General features: G+C 41.5%; 1 long non-coding RNA gene across 2 annotated transcripts in view; it reads right to left on the bottom strand.

The window, feature by feature from the left end:
• The window catches only part of LOC110395896, a 69,875-nt gene extending 58,218 nt beyond the window's left edge, over window positions 1-11,657 (bottom strand). For both annotated transcript variants that reach the window (XR_002436671.1, XR_002436672.1), the window contains exon 1: window positions 11,580-11,657. This is a non-coding gene — a long non-coding RNA (uncharacterized LOC110395896). The remainder of the gene's footprint in view (window positions 1-11,579) is intronic.

Genomic DNA, 16,441 nt, shown 5'->3' with positions numbered 1-16,441 from the left:
AGATCAGATTTCTGCCTGGAAAAGCACAAAAGAGGGAGCACATGTGGCAGGTTAAGTTTGGGAATCATGTTTGGATTAGGGAAAGCCAGTCTAGAAGGTTTAACAATCACTCGTGATCCAAAAGCTGTAGTGTATCTATTAAAGATATAGGACAGTGGATTTAAAACACAGGAAAGGAATTATTATCTCCACACAATGTACAATTAAAGCAAAGAACTCATGGCCACAGATGTAATAAGAACTGATGGTATAAAGAGGTTTGACCAGAAAAAAAAAAATCTATGACAGAAATTTATCTGAGAAATTTATGTCTGAGAATTGAGAAGCAGCTCATATTTCTAGAGACCTCTGTTTTACTGACAGCTGAAATCTGGATGGAGATTTGTATTATTCTTCAGAACATTTCATTAAGCATCTGCTCTAAGTGCTAGTAGAGGAAAGGCAGACTGAACCAACTTCATCGGGATCCAGTGAGCATTTTTTTTTATGGTTAATACAGACTTGTGTGATGCAGAAGACCCTTCCTGAGGGGCTAGATGAGGCACGTTCACCCTGACAGTGAGGCTCTGCACCCGCAATGTCTAAGGATGGTCCTGAAACTGGGAAGCAATGGAATCAGAAGCTCTGAATTAGAAAGTAATTGCCAGCACAGCCAGCTTACCAAGATAGCCAGTTTGTAACAGCATACTACAGACAATTGGAAGGAAAATTTGAAAGCTGTTCCTATCTTCCTCATGTCCAAAAGGGGACGTGTGGGGTGATAGAGACCACACAGGAAGGGTCACATCAGAGAGGTGATGATGCCCTCCACTGATGTCAGGACACCCCACAAAGGTGGGGAGCTACAAGGTGGTTAAAGACAGTTTGAGAGACCTTTGGCTCCATGAGAAGGCAGCCTGTCCCACACCTTGCCATCCCCAGCCTGCCAATATGTGCCCATGGAGCCGATTCTTCTAATCTCAGGGAGCTTTTATTCCTACAGCAAAGTCCCATTCGCTTCACCACAACAAAGGCAGATGGCTTAATTTGCATCAAGGTGTAATAAACAATCTGCCTTTCAGCAGTGCCAGGAGAGGAAGCACCTTAGTACTTCCCAGTGAGTGCTGAAAGCCCTGGCAGTGAGAATGAAAGCAGCAGGAACCAAGAAACACTCAGAACTTCATTCAGTTAAACACAGACATCCATACACACAGCTCTCCATAACAGACAACAAAAAAATGATTAGACTAAGAGTTAACAGGAGCATACACAGTTCGCTTTTCCAGCTCAGCCACAAGGCAAGCAATGGCAGTTTTCATGGTTGAAGTTTCCTCATAGTCACAGCTGGGCAATTAAACTCCTGCCTATATAAGTTAGGAAATGGGAAGGAGGCAAAAGGTATATACTGGGGAAGAGAACTTACACCACTGTGGATTTGGGTTAGGCCTATATTATTTATAAATCACATCAAGCCACATTCCTAAATAAAATTATTTTTTAAAAGTTCAAAATTATTTATCATCTTTTTAAACAAATGCCTCCCCCAGCATGTTCCTTTGCCTAGCCTATTTTTCACATTCATCACATACTCAAAGTGTTGCAGTCGCCTAAAACTGCGGAGACAAATTACTTTTTCCAAATATTTGTCCACTTTCTTTCTAAACCTCTGTACTCTCAGTATTTCAGCATAATTGGGTTGGGAATAGTAAGTCCATGCTCTTATTCTTCAGATATAAAAAAATAAGAAGAACAATAAGAACTGAAAGTTAATTATTTTCAAACTATTGAACAGAGCTGAACAAAACAACGGGAATCCTTCTCTTGACCTTAATGGTTTTGGGACTGGGCCCTTATGGTTTAAATATTATTTTGACAGCATGAGATGAACGTTTCTTTCTTCTGTCATAGTGCCCCAGAACACCAAGTCAACAGGGCTGAGAGCACATCTTGCTCAGCACAGCTTGAACAATGCATCTGAGAGAGGGCCTCAGCAGGATTTTCCCCAGTCAAAGCAACACAAGCAATACAGATTATTACTATATCCAACAATACCAAACCACACTTTATTAGTATGTTTATTGGCGTTGAAGACTGAGAGGGTAATGCTGCAGAAGCCAAAATCCAGCAGTGTTTGGGAACATGGCAAGGGTTTGCCTTGGAGCATCAGGGTCAATGCGGGGTTGTGTTGTTGGAAAGCGTTGGTTCTAGAAACCACCAGGTATAAACCTGGACTGAAATGTCAGTGAGTCATACGCCTCCTTAAACCTGGGCCATAATGTTATTTGCCAACTGAAATGCTCTAAATCTGTATAAATGTTAACCTAAGAAAAATGAATCTAAAAGAAACTTAGAAATGGGATGGTGAAAAGTAAATAGGAAAGGTCTCATGTGGCTCAAGTAATGATTCCACCTCTCCCTGGGAAACAACCTGGAATTGTTACTCCACATCAGAGGAAAGATGTAAAAAACAGGGACCAAGGATGTTTTAATTAATAGTGGGATCAAACTGAAGTCAGACCATGTTTAGGCTTTTAAGCTCTGCTTTGTATGAGGTTTTTTTTTTTTAAATCCAAAAATCCTCCACAAACAAGTCTCAGTGTCAAGCATAGTACACTAGGTTAGCTACGAAACAACAAAGGCAGCCATGTTCCCCCTCTTACTTCTTCCAGGATGCTGCAGTCTCATAAAAAGAACAGAAAAACTACAACTGAGAAGAAAATGAGGAAAAAACTGCTTAACAAGTGAAATAATTTCCAGTGCAGCAGCTCTGCTCTGTCTTGATATTAACTAACATTTCATTCTCTTGTAGTCCAGTGCAGGCTAATAATTAGAACACATCCATTATGGCCTGTAAGAGCTGGAGATATACATCCATGCAACTCTGATAGGAAATCCATCTCAAAATGAACGGGGAACAGATAGATAATTACCCTAATGGCACATGGTGAGCTTCATACTGGGTCTAGAAACAAGCAAGGTCCAGGTGTACTGGAACATGTGAGACACAACGGCTGCAAAAGACCTTCTCAGGTTGATTCTGCCTGAATGCAAAATAATTGCAACAGCTTCTAGTCACACGTTAGGAAGAGAGCTATAACACACAGAGTTTACACACAGATTTCTTGCGTCATTTTCCGATACATCAGTGACTGATCAATATCTGAGACATTATTTTGGACAACAACCAAGTGATGAGATCGCTCATTCATTCATTGAGTGATGTATAAGGGCAAGCATGGACAGGATGCAAGGACAACTTGAAGAGAGCAAAGGCTGAGGCTGCAAGAGGAAACGCAGGAGAGCACAACAATGTCAGGACAATAAAAATGAAACAAATTGTAATTTCACTTACAAAATGACAGTCTCTGAGCTGAGCTTACGTCACATTACAATGGGGAGTAAGATCTTGGGTTCACAGAAGTTAATTGTGAAAAACACAGCTCAATGTTCAGCAGAGGCAGAAAAATAAGTCTTAATATATAAATAATTGGCAAAGCCTAAAATCAGAAGTATAATCATGTCAGATTTGAACTATTTGGTACACCTACATCTTGAACACAATATGCATTTCTGGTCTGTGTTAGAAGTCTGTAGCAAGCTCTCCGAGGACAGTGAGGCTGATCAAAGCCCAAGAACAACTGCCCAGCAATAACATACGGTAATGCTTTTAGTAAAAAGAAAAAGCTGATAAGGGATGTGACAGGAGTTTATAAAATCATTAACAGCATAAGAAATGGTGGGGGGGGGGGGGTAAGAGGACTAAATGGACATCAGTTTGACCCTGTATGACCTTCTTACATTCCTCACCTTGAAGCAGCAGATGAGGCGTTACCAGCTTTTGCTTATCAAGAAATGACCCAGAGGGAAGAAGGACAACAAAAAAGGAAGACTTCTGACAAGGCTACTGAAAATGAATACTCTGCTAGCACCAAGGTATTTCCATAAAATATTCCATCCACATCTCAATCTGCTCAGCCTGAGGTACCTCCATGACAGGTACTGTAGTCACCACTTTACAAAAGTAAAAACTGGTATACAGAGATTTAGTAATTGGCCCGAGGTTACACAGGAAGTCTATGGCAGAAACAGGTTTGTGCTCAGATCTTTAACTACAAAACCCAACGTGAAATGCTGAGACAAGGAAAATGTTCCCAGAGTGGTACAAATTAGGCGATGGCATATACATTGTGCCTCATTGAGAGTCTGTAAATGAATGTTAAACATGGGATTTGAATGCAATTATTCTGCCCTAGTCACAGAATAGATTTGAAAAGGCTAACTGGCCCATGTCAGCTTTCATCACTGTTGACCCCTGTAACCAGCTCACAAAGCCACTGCTTGATGTAGGTGCTTAAAACTAACCAGGGGATGGGGGGAGGAAAAGAAAAACAAAAATCTTTAGAATTCTACTGTGTTGCTTATGGTGCTTTCAATTTAAATCTCGCTTATTGCTGCCACTGTCACATGGCTTACCTAGCCTACATTGAACAGTGCACTTTTGTGATTTGAGGAATGTAGGCCAGAAAGAATAAACAGGAAAATATTGGAGATTGCAGGACAAATGGTGTGCTGTCACACAGAAGACTGACTGCACTGAGACTGACAGAAATGTACCAGTGAAACCACAGGAAAAAAAAAAAGCCAATCTGACATCTCCACAGAACACGCTCTTCCTTGCAAAATACTGAGATTTCCACTTAGCTGAAAAATGAGGAATAAACACACAAAGAAAATACTGCAATTAATTTATTACTGTTAAACTGGAAGAGCTTGTCTATTCCTACCACACAATTTCCGCTCGTGTAGCAGTTTCAAATTCGGAACCGGGCACTGAAGAAAGAAAACCACCAACAAGAAAACTGTAGGTATCATTATCGCTCATTTCAATTAGGCTGAGTGATCATCTGGAATGCCTGCAAAAATCCTGCTGTGGAATATCCTGATTCTCCACTCTGCCCAGCAGAAGCCCTGCAGAGATTGCTCTGAAGTACTTCCCATGGAGAGCATGAGGTTTTACAGAGGATAAACACTGTTTGGCAAATAGATTTGAAATGACTGATTTACTCAGATTTCCATGTTTACTGGTTTGCCACTGCTATAATTTGTACTTGTTGTCATATCTCATCTGGCCACATTCTGCACATTTTGTAAGGGTTCTGGGAGAATGCATCTTTTGTAACTTTAGCACCACCACGTGGCTTGGTGTGTCTTAAAATCCTGTTAAGAGACTGATTTTTTTAATTTTCTCTTTGTTCCCCCTCTTTCACTATAAGGGATGCTTTTACATAGGCACTAAATAAATACTTGAAAGCATTCCCCACTTGGAACAGGTGCAAGATAAAATACCTCATTCCTGAGCAATCAAAAATCTGAATTTTCTCTTATGGCTGTAGGGTTCCTATTATTCTCTTCAAAGCTCCTAAAAGCAAATGTCATTCTGTGCCTCAATGTACTGGCCAAAAAATATCTAATCTAATAGCTAGAACATTCAGTTCCCTTTCTCATGTAATTCCTTTAGATTATTTAAAAAATGCTGACATTGCAACAAATAACAGCTCTCCTCTTAAAAAATTAAAAGGAGAAAGAAGCTGTCTGTTCTGACAGCAGCAGATGCCAAATGGAAGATACTCAGCATTCATCTCTCTAAGCACACTGAAGAATTACCTTCACAGTTATCCTTGCCACATAGACACATGTATGCGGAGACAGGACACCTCAAGTTTGTCCACATCTCTCTCCAAGAACGTGAGATGATACAGCCAGGTCCTGGCTTGAAGCAGCACTTCACCACATATCTCATTCCATGCTCTCCCAGCTGCTCAACCAAAGAGTGAAACGACCCATACCACCCACCCTGCCCCTGGAAGGGCTGGACCAAGAATAAGATGCTCCTGACACTTTTCTAAGCATAATCTAGTTGATGACTGCAAGTTGTGCTGTCAGGAAGCAAGCATTTGACCAGAAAAAAAAAAAAAAAAAGAACACACAGGTTTCCTTACAGAGCAAAAGGAATTTCTGAGCAAATATGATGGATATTATTACCAAGTTCACGTGGAGGAGGCTATTTAACTGCTACACTTATTCTTCCAGATACAGAGGAACAGGTGTACGTTCCTCTCCTTGTCCATTACGTGAACAGACCGATCAATCTGCTTCAAGTTAACTGATGAAAAAAGTCTCAATTTAGCTGAACCCTGCTCTATCTCAAACATGTAACAGAATTTTCAGAAGAAGGGAAGTCAGAAAACCAGAGAACCTATATCAGGAAAACACTGGTATAGCGGTCACATTGGAAGATTTACAGAACAGATTTGCTTAGGGGAAAGAAACGAAGACAGATGTGACTTACATTTTGTCTCTGAATAATTAAGTCATCTCAAGTTGCAGAGTAAATGCAAATGGCAAATTCAATGTACCATTTATCTCCAAAGTTTAACCATTGCTAGAGATCTCATTCCAAATGACTTTTTGTCAGACATTAAAGGTAAGGTGGACAACTATGCTGCAGAATCAGCATACAGAAGAACACCCTCAGTGCTGAACTAACCAGGGTTTCAAGAGTAATTAAGTACATTCCTCATAGTGTCAATAAATAACCATCATAAACAGGAGTGGCTTGGTCACTTTCCTCCCATTACTCTTTCAGATATCAGAAAGACATTTCTACCAATATTCCTAAGACAAAGAAATAAAAGGCAGGTTTCTGTATGCGTACATGAGGAAATCAAAGTTGAAATGTTTGACACCACTGATAGATGAGTTGGTCAAGCAGGTAAAACAGAACCTGATATCCAACCTGACCACCCCCTGACACAGCTCCATGCCACCTCCTTGCATGTTCAGGTCAGGTCTGTCCCATTGGATTCAAATTAAAGGTCAAGACTTAGTATGTTAACATAACATGTCTAAAGAGAAAATTCCTTTTACTGAAGTCCATATTTAATAACTGCATTGTTTAGATCACATTTTAGCATATTAGGTCACCCTTCTATTTGTCACCCAGTATTCTTTCAGATTTCATTTACTTGCTTTCTCCTCAGCCTCTAGTTTAGCACAGGTCCACCCATCTCACAAAGCAGATGAGCAGAAGCACTGCTGTCCAGGCAGCAGCCACAACCCTGGCTCAGACAAGAGGGCTGCAGAAGAGCTGGTGCCTGCTATGCACCAAGTTGCCAGTAGCTAGAACCCTTATTGCTATCATTCTGATTTCAGACTCTTCAAGTCACTATAGACCCAGACAAAGTCACTTCAGTTTTTCCTATATCAAGTTCATGACATTATGCTGCATCAGTTTATGATAAATCAAAGGCATCATCACAAACTTACACTGTGCTGGAGCAGGCATATCTATATCTGTCTTCTAGCCTATACCAAATCAGTGCTTTTCTTCTCTTTTTTTTTTTTTTTTGAGATGAACAAGAAGAAAAATTGCCTGTATTTAGTGTTCCATAATTTCTTTTTTTTTTTTTTTTTTTTGTTTTAGGCAAAATTGGGCCATTTTTATATTGAATCGAATGTTTATGCCAAAAGTTTTACTAGTATCTAATGAAGAATACAGGACTGAATGCCTGTTCTGAGGAGGATGGTGCTCTCTCTAAGGAAACGAGCATGCCTACAAATGCAACATTTCTTTGACTAAGGCATTCAGAAGTAACCAGGAACCTTTCAGATTTGATACCGTGAATGTTTTGTTGGATACAGTTTAACAGGCTTTGCTCACAAAGACAGCGTGATAAAATTCACATTAAAAATACTGTTCCTCAAACATACCTCTTCACCTGCACTCTAAAAAAATTGAACTCCTCCCCTTCCAGAAGCTGAGCTCTCTATCTCATAGAAGAGATGACATTGCATCTCTGCCTTTAAATCTGGACTGGGGCATTGATATTCATACTGACACCCAAATGCTGACCACATTGGTGCTCTGCAGAAGAGAACTCCTTGGTTCCCTTTCCTCCCAGCAAGCCCACAGAGGATCTGTAAAGCTGTCTGCATCCACCTACCCTAGCATAAAGGCCAAGTCAGCCACTTACTCAGAAACACTTATTCTAACGTCTTTGTGGCTTTCACAAAGCCTCCAAGAAGCTGTAATTCACTGTATAAACCTGGTTGAGGCACATAAACACTGTCCTTCTAACACACACAATAAGTGAGCCCATCAGGAAACAGACTGTGGGAAGTTGGAGGCTATTACTGCTATACAAAGCCAGACACAATCGTAGCAAACTGCAGTACCAACAGCAAAAAGTGAGGAAATGTCTTCCCAACATCTCAAAACATGCTCATGTTAATTTCAAGAGGGGATTCTGAAACAGAAAAAAAAATGTTAGAAGCTAACACGTTTACCCTTTTTCTACCAAATAGTGTAATGATCTAAATAATGTCCCATAACACATTACCGAAACTACTATTTCTCTGCAAACCTGCACCATAAGACTGGCCTAAAAGCCATCTGCTCAATTGCTTGATTTTCCTTTCAGATCATTTATCAAATGATATTTTTAATGTTTTAGCCTGACTAGTAAATATTTTCAGGTTTCAACCATTCAGTGAACCCAACCGAGTAATAAGCTACCACTGCCATGCATAATCCTTCCTCACAGAAAGAGAGGAAAAAAAGCTTTTAAAGTTAATAGCAGCTGAATACAGAGCAAGGAAATGAAAGTTTCAGAATTAAACCCTAGGGGCATCCCAGCAGTAGTACAGCTGATCCAGATGTACCTCTCTACCTGGATAGGAGGCACTGCCTGGATAATGATAATTTTATTGTCTTCGACATATGTACACTGAGGTCCATCCTCAGCAGGCTATGCAAATAAGGAAAAAATGATCCTTTCAGTTTAAGTCTTCCATAGAAGTGTACAAGCACACTTTATATGCCTTCTGTTCAAAACAGAGGAAGTAATTATATTCAAGTGCTGCTTGGAATATCTGGTAAATATTCTATAGTAATTCATAAAAGGAGAAGAACTAATGGAAAGACAGCCTTCTGGAACTATATAGGCCACAGTGAAAGTAATGCCTTCTATTTATTTCCATGGAAATTACAACAGAGACAAAGAACACAATAATGCTACTTAATAGAGCGAGTTCTCAGCTACAAAACAATTCTTCTACATAGTCACCACCATTAGCTGTATATTTTCACCAGCAATGAACAATGCTCTCATACATATCCACATGACCATCTGGAATGCAGCTTATTTTTCATGCTGCTGTTGCGAATGCTGAAATGCACCACCCACCTCTCACTATGCACTCACATTCACTGTTCGATCTTCATAAACATTCAGCAAGCACCAATGAATGTCAGTTGGTGCTTTTTTTGTACATAGAGGAGTTCAGTGACACACCTCTTCTTCTAACATGCACGCTTCCATGTCAGATGCCATTGTGTCAGACCGCTCCTCTGCTGCCATCTGTCACACAGCAACAAAATTAGGTGGGATACTGGTGGCAAGGTTCAGCCTCTACAGCCATACCACCAACATCTGCCTCTGACTTCATGGGCCAACATGATAAAATAGGAAGCATTATTTCCAGAGCAGCCCTTGTACAGTACTATATGTTGCAGCCCACAGAAGCCAATACAGCTGGACATTCAAGTTTTATGCTGTTGATGTTTCTAACAAGCATCAGCACTGTCTTTAAATTAAATAGACCAGGCTTTGAGTCCTCAAAATTAGTCATACCTTATCAGGGGTGTGATTCTGTCAGTCAATGGAAAGATTAACATGCAGTTTTTCCTGCACAGCTTTCCATGCAAGTCTCTCAAAACTTAAATGTAAACATTTAATTAAGCCTCACAGTGCCCACACAAGGTAAACAGATGCAGTTAAACCAATGCAAAGCCCTATACTTGAACCCAGAAGTGAATTACACAGACAAACACATTTTCCTATGGACTGAATGGGGATCCCTGAAGATCATACAATCGTAGAAAGGCTTGGGTTGGAAGACCATCCAGTCCCAACCAGATTGCCATAGGCAAGGACACACCTCCTACTAGACCAGGTAACATGAAGCTCCTTAAAACCTGACCTTGAACGTCTTGAGGGATGAGGTGCTGACAACTTCTAAGCACAATGTGGTACAGTGCCTGGATTCCTCTGTACCTCCCAGCTCCTCCACTCATAAGCATTGCCCCCTCAGTCAAAATATCCAGCTGGCATGGTGAGCGTGCCTATCCTCTCCCAGAGGTAGGACCTGCACCAACCTATTCTCATTTCCCTCAAAACAGTCTAAAAGCACTTAAGGGCTCAGCCATCTTGTCAGCTTCCAACCAACAGAGCAGCAAGGGCTAACATCTCCAACCACTTCTGCTATCTGGAGACCATATATGCGCATGTGGTAAAAAAGAGCAACTGCCAGGTTCAAAAAACAGAGGAAACGGTGAACAATCTCATATCAGCATCAAAAACACCACTGTCTACACTTCTCAGATCACCAGTGAAATGCTTGCTACCAGGCTAACACTAAGCATTTATCAATAGCATCAAAAGAGAGGTGCATCAGCCAGATATGTACTGTGATTATTTGCATTCAAATAGGGCCTTAAATCCCTAAAGGCTCTGAAGAATTTAGCAAACATGACAAATAGTGCAGCAGACCAAGGCGTTAACTTTTGCCACTTGGCAAAGCAACAGTTAAGTCAGTAGACCCAGGGAGGTTACACCAGATGTATGCAAAGGTGGCTATATCACATACCTGGATTTCCTTCTGTTACTGTTCAGCAACACGTTACAACATGTTGCCGTGGTTGAAGACAAAAAGGGCAGAACAAAACTACATTGAACCACCACCCAGAAATTTTGGGACAAAGTTCAACAAGCCTCTGGCTATCACACCTTGGTCACTTCTGCCCATCTGGGCAGCTTCATGCTGACAGACATGTTCAAAACCTCCATTTCTCCTCTTACCTGTAAAGAAAATCTACCACCTGTTCTCTTGAAGGAACAGTTGTATGCAATTATTTAGCTCCCCCTTTGGAAAAAGCTTTTTAGGTGAAATATCTTCCTGAAGAACACATCTTCCTCATGCTAGTAAAAATATTTTTCAGCATTCTGTTACCAGGTCTCTCTCTCAAAGAGGCTGAGTAAGACTGGCAGCTGGGGCAGTTCAGGATACAAGGAGATCAGCACCATGATTTTCTTCCTTATTTGGAAGGTTACCACTTCACTTAGTGTAAATGTTAGTGGTGGAAACTCTATCATGGTTGTACAGAAAAAACAGGTGGCTGGCATTTAATTTCACCCCTCAGGGATATCCTTTTTATCCCTGCAGGAATTTTTAGTGTCCAGGGAACGCACTCCTTCTCACCTGAAAATTAATTAATCTTTGAAGAAAGCTCCCCCCTTACATGCTAAGGAAGAGCCAAGAGTCAAGGAGAAGCTTCAGAACCAAGTGACTCCCGGTGGGTGGGAAAATGTAAATTTATCCCCAGGCAACACAGATAGGAACAAGGCAGATTTTATACACAGCTTGAATCAAAGCATTTGTCCTGCAAAGCAACAAAACTGCTTCCAACAAGTTCTTTGCAATACCAGGCAAAGCATCAGTTAGAATATCAATAGTCATACACAAGAAAAAAGTTGACTCACCCAACTTGAGATGGGAGTCTCTAGCTGTAGAGCACTTCTTCTCAGAAAGACTTTGTCCTGGAGCTGTTCTCCCTTCAGAGGCTAACCCTTAAATGAGGTCCCAGAGTCCCCCCTTCCAGCCAGGTGGGAAGCACTGGTGATTTGTTTGCACCTGTGCTCCCTGGGCCAGCCACACCCCTTCACCAGGTGCTCAATCATCAGTTCAGGCCATGACCTAACAGTTCCCCTACACATGGTAACACATTTTAATATTGATCAGAACACAAATCATTTATCTCATTTACCATTTAGAGAGAGGAAGATTTGTTCATGTTCAATTAAAAAAAAATGCAGTAGTTCAATGAGAGTTATGTGCAGCAATGCCACAGTGCATCTTGCAGTCATTTTGTACAGCAAAAAAAAAAAAAAAATCAGCCCTTCATTAGCTCTATTACATTTCTTAATTTGTTTTAGACTGTTCACTTCCTTGTTATTGTTTTAAATTCACAGGGGATAATTTTAAGCTAATCTTCTCATCTTTTGTAGGAAACCCTCATCAATAAACACTGAAAGGATGATTAAAATATCACTCCATGTAGAACAAACTAAGTAAAAATTACTGTGGGGAGTAAATTACCCTAACAGAGATGTAACACCAGTGCCTTAATTTTATGAAAGATTTATTATTGAGAAGAAAAGAAAAGAGAGAGAAGAAAAACCATACTCCTAAGATGTAAGACTATAAGCAGGTACTTGTTGAAATAGTTTTTTAAGCAGATAAATGATATGCTTTGGTCTAATGCATCTTCATTCATGGTGAAGAAATAACTCAGTGGAGAAAAATGGCACAAGTCTCATCAGCAAATTAGGGATATAAGTGCAAGTATATGTAACATATCTATTCCCCTGCTCTCTGGGAGTTCCAAGAGCCTGGAAGATCTGCTTGCCTTTGACTCTTGCCTTCAAGCACACACAGTTAGGACATCAAGTTGTCCTCAGAGGAACAAGCTCTGGGTGGTGGGACATGGGTGAGTTACTCCCATTACCCAGGCAGCTGTGGGGTGCAGGTGCAGGCAAGGAAACTTGAGCTGGTGAAGCTGGTGCGAGGTATGGCAGTGGGATGGACTAGGGCGTGCTAGCAGGGCAGCTGCCTTGCACAGCCTGAAGCCAGAGATGCAGAACGGGATTCTGAGCTTCACATGGGACTGGTGTCTGTCTGGAAGGCAGGTTTCAGGACAGAGCTCAGCACACCTGCTTGAATCACAGTTCCAGGTTACCAATGCACAGAGCTCCCCCCCTCCATAACTCTTAATTACATCTTAGTAAGCAAGAGAAAACTTCACCCTAAAATCAGCAAGCACTTTAATTAAAACATGGACTTCTATGCTGAATTTCACTAGTTCTGTTATTGTTTGGTGTTTTGGGGGGGGAGTTTTCTTTTGTTGCTTTTAGTTTTGTTCCTGGTGAGGAGGATTGCAAGCACTGGGATGGCAGCAGCTGAATTAAATGTAAAGCAACCAACAAACTGCAAGAGGAGGCTGTCTTTACCTGAGTACATTTCTACCCAAATTTGGAACATCAACAGTAACTACACAAGATTAAAGTGCAAAAAAATCAGACTAAAATGAGCACCAACATACACAAATTTACTCCCTTGGGAAGGCAACAAGATTTTAAACATGGCAGTAAAATGATAAAACGAGGATAATATTTCTGTCCTCAAGCCCAGTCTGCTGGAAAGAAGCGGTACTAGCTCCCTTCAACCTTTCATCTCTCACCGAGCACTAGCACTGTTTGAAAATACTCTGGTGCAAACGCTTTAAAGCTGAGTGGTTCCTGGGCTCATCTTCCACTAACAGTCTGTCTTGAGGTGTTCAGCTATGCACAGAAGTCCAGAAGGTTTCGATTTCTCTCTGTTCTTGTTTTGGGTTTTCTTGCATCTTTCTTTTAATTCCCAACCTAACAAATGCTCATTTATTCTCTTGAAATACTTCTAGAATTGTCTGTCTAGTTATTTACCTTTGATTTGTATGAAATCAGAGATCCTTCTTGGTTTATGTGCTTGTCAAATTAATTTTTGGCACTTGCAAAATTAAGCGGTAAATTTTAGGGATATTTTTAATACTTTAACACTGATATAATTGAATTCCATTCTTAGATAAATTATTTAATGATGCTTTATGTTTTCATGTTTCTTCCCATTACCAGTGAGGTGGTAAAGAGAAGCACCTCCTTTAGCAATGCTTGACAGATACAAAATAGAACATCTTAATGTTTACAATTACAGCCTCTTTGAATTAAAACATTATACTTCTCCAGCCCTGATGCACCATTCTTAGCTCTGTAAAACATAGCATGTATTCATCATCAAGAGAAAGACAAAGGACCGATATATTTCTCAGTCCTGCCACTGTGTTCAACAACTGACCAAGCGGGCCTGGAAACGGCAGCTTTCCCTGTGCAGGTCCTGCATCCCACCCTGCTGTTGAAAAAAATTATTCTCTGATAGAGCAGTGAGGCACTGACACAGGCTGCCCAGGGGGGTGGTGGGGTCACCATCCTTTGGAGGTGTTCAAGAACCATGGAGATGTGGCACTGAGGGACATGGTCAGTGGGCATGGTGGGGATGGGTTGGTAGCCAGATATGACAGTCTTAGTGTTTTTTTTCCAACCTCAGTGATTCTGTGAAAGAGTAAAAGCCTCAGCACAGGAGATCACCACTCCCAGGCTTACAGACTGCTAAGAAGGCTCATATGTTGCAGGACAGATCGCCAGGAGAACTGAGCATGGAGCCATGGTGTTCAGTGCTTGTTCCCGTACCCAAGCCCAGGGGCCTCCCTCAGCCTTATCTTTTTTGCAGCCCTCTGTTTCTAAAGAGGCTCCAAACACTGTTTAGCTGCTAGACAAGCCCCTCTTTCCCACCCCCTGCAGGATTTCTCAGTGACTGGCTTGTTCCTCACCCTCCCCATACCCCTGCTCCACGTGGAATTCCCTAGGAACATTCTTATTTCTGATATATTGAATTTCTCCCATTCTCCTCTATGAAAACAGGCACATAATTCATTTATTTATTCACCAATGTCTGCTGCTTCTGTTACAAAATTACCCTTTCCATTTTACAGAATCCCCATTGCCTCATTCACTTCTTATTCTTTATCTACTTGAAGCATCTCTTATTTATTTTTACCTCTTGTCCAATTTTCATTTTACTTTCTATCTTTGCTACTCTTATGCCTTCTTTAGCATTTTCTAGTTTATTCTGTAATCTTTTCAGGTCCCTTTTGAGTTTGATCTTTCATAATTCCTGTGCCCTTTGCTGCCCCTCTTCCCGCTGGAAAGTCCCTGTTAGCTGCAGCAGCCTTATTTTACTTTTACAGCAAAGCCCTGCTCTGATCCCAGCACAATAGCAAAACTCCTATTGATTTCAGTGGAAATGGGACTCTTGGAGTGTTTACGGCTTTGAACAACACATAAACCCCAGCTCGTGTGGGAGACAACATAATTAAGCAATAAGGCATGACATACCATGTCACACTGCTGATTAATGTGTGCACTGGGTGTGTAATAAATGCAAGCCTCCAGCACACCTGAGGTGCACATTAATCAGCCCTATTGTACATCCTGATCATTATGGAACGGGTTCTTAAAACATTAAAGTGGCCTATTTTTTAGTAGTAGCAATAATTAATCGGAGTGGAGAGCTTCTCTCACATCCACAACTCCACAGAGCTGCAGCAACTTTTCCAGCTCTGTTCCTTTATATTGCAGAAATAAAGACAGGCTTCGCTGTTTACATGGAAAATCTGCTGATTTACTTCTTTGCCTTTGTCACAGTGTGGGGGTAACATGGCACTGTGGGGGCCACAGCTTGCTTAGCTACCATGCCCTCTGCTGATGAAGGAAGGCCTGTTTCACTCAGTGAGCATCCCCTAGAGGTGCTGAGCTCCTGCCTTGTATTACCACTCAATGCAGACATGGTTACGTCCCACCTATACATGCTCTACTAACCACAGCGTGTGTACAAGAAGATGCACTGAGTGGGACCATGTTGCAGCTCAGACACCACCTGCACTGTTATTTGCACAGGAGAGCACCGATAGCTATGCTTGGACTCAATCACAGTGGGTCTTCAGTCTAGTAAGCTGGAAATCATAGCTCCACTGATCTCTATCAGCCGTATTTTGCACAAAGGACTGAGTGGGCTTTGCATGGCCTAGTGCCAGCACACCACACCTCAGCTCAGCATGGTCCTGCTAACATCCCACGCTTCCTTCACACAGCGCTGAGCTCAAACATAGCCTCTGGCGTTTCCCTGAGCAGACACCTTCAGACTCACCATCTAACATCATTCTCCTGTAGCTGTACCCTCCCTGAGGCCTTTGATGGCCACCCTCCTGCTGCCTGCATGCTCTGCAGGAATCTAATAGCTAGGGATGCTGAGACCACAGGCATCAGAACCCCCCCACACCTGGATGCAGCCTGGTATTCCTGACACAAAGCCCCATCCCACCCCCTAGGAACCAGCCAGCAAAGCCCCTGCTCCTTGCATTGCCCCTACTAGCTCTGATTGACCATCCCTCCTCCTGTGGATCAGTTTTGTGGCATTTCATCCCTAATGAGATAAATAAGCAGCAAGTGATAACAGTAACATAAGTAGTAGATTGTTCTCAAACTGAAGTTTCTGGTTCCCTGGAGCTCTTCCCCAGATGAGAAAGCAATACAGAAGACCCAGCCCTCTGAATTGCCCTCTTGGCAAAACAGCTCCTTCTCTCTGCATTTACTCTGAAAAGGGCAGCTAGATGCTTTGTTTGTTTCCCAATTTAAGGTCTACACCAATGTGTTCCAAAAGTGTTGGCATTTTTTGTTCAATTTAATGGAGGGTG

The sequence above is a fragment of the Numida meleagris genome, chromosome 3 (genome assembly GCF_002078875.1).
Source record: "Numida meleagris isolate 19003 breed g44 Domestic line chromosome 3, NumMel1.0, whole genome shotgun sequence".
Lineage (NCBI taxonomy): Eukaryota > Metazoa > Chordata > Aves > Galliformes > Numididae > Numida > Numida meleagris.
Note: the sequence above shows the minus strand (reverse complement) of the source record. Positions and strands in the feature narration are given on the sequence as shown.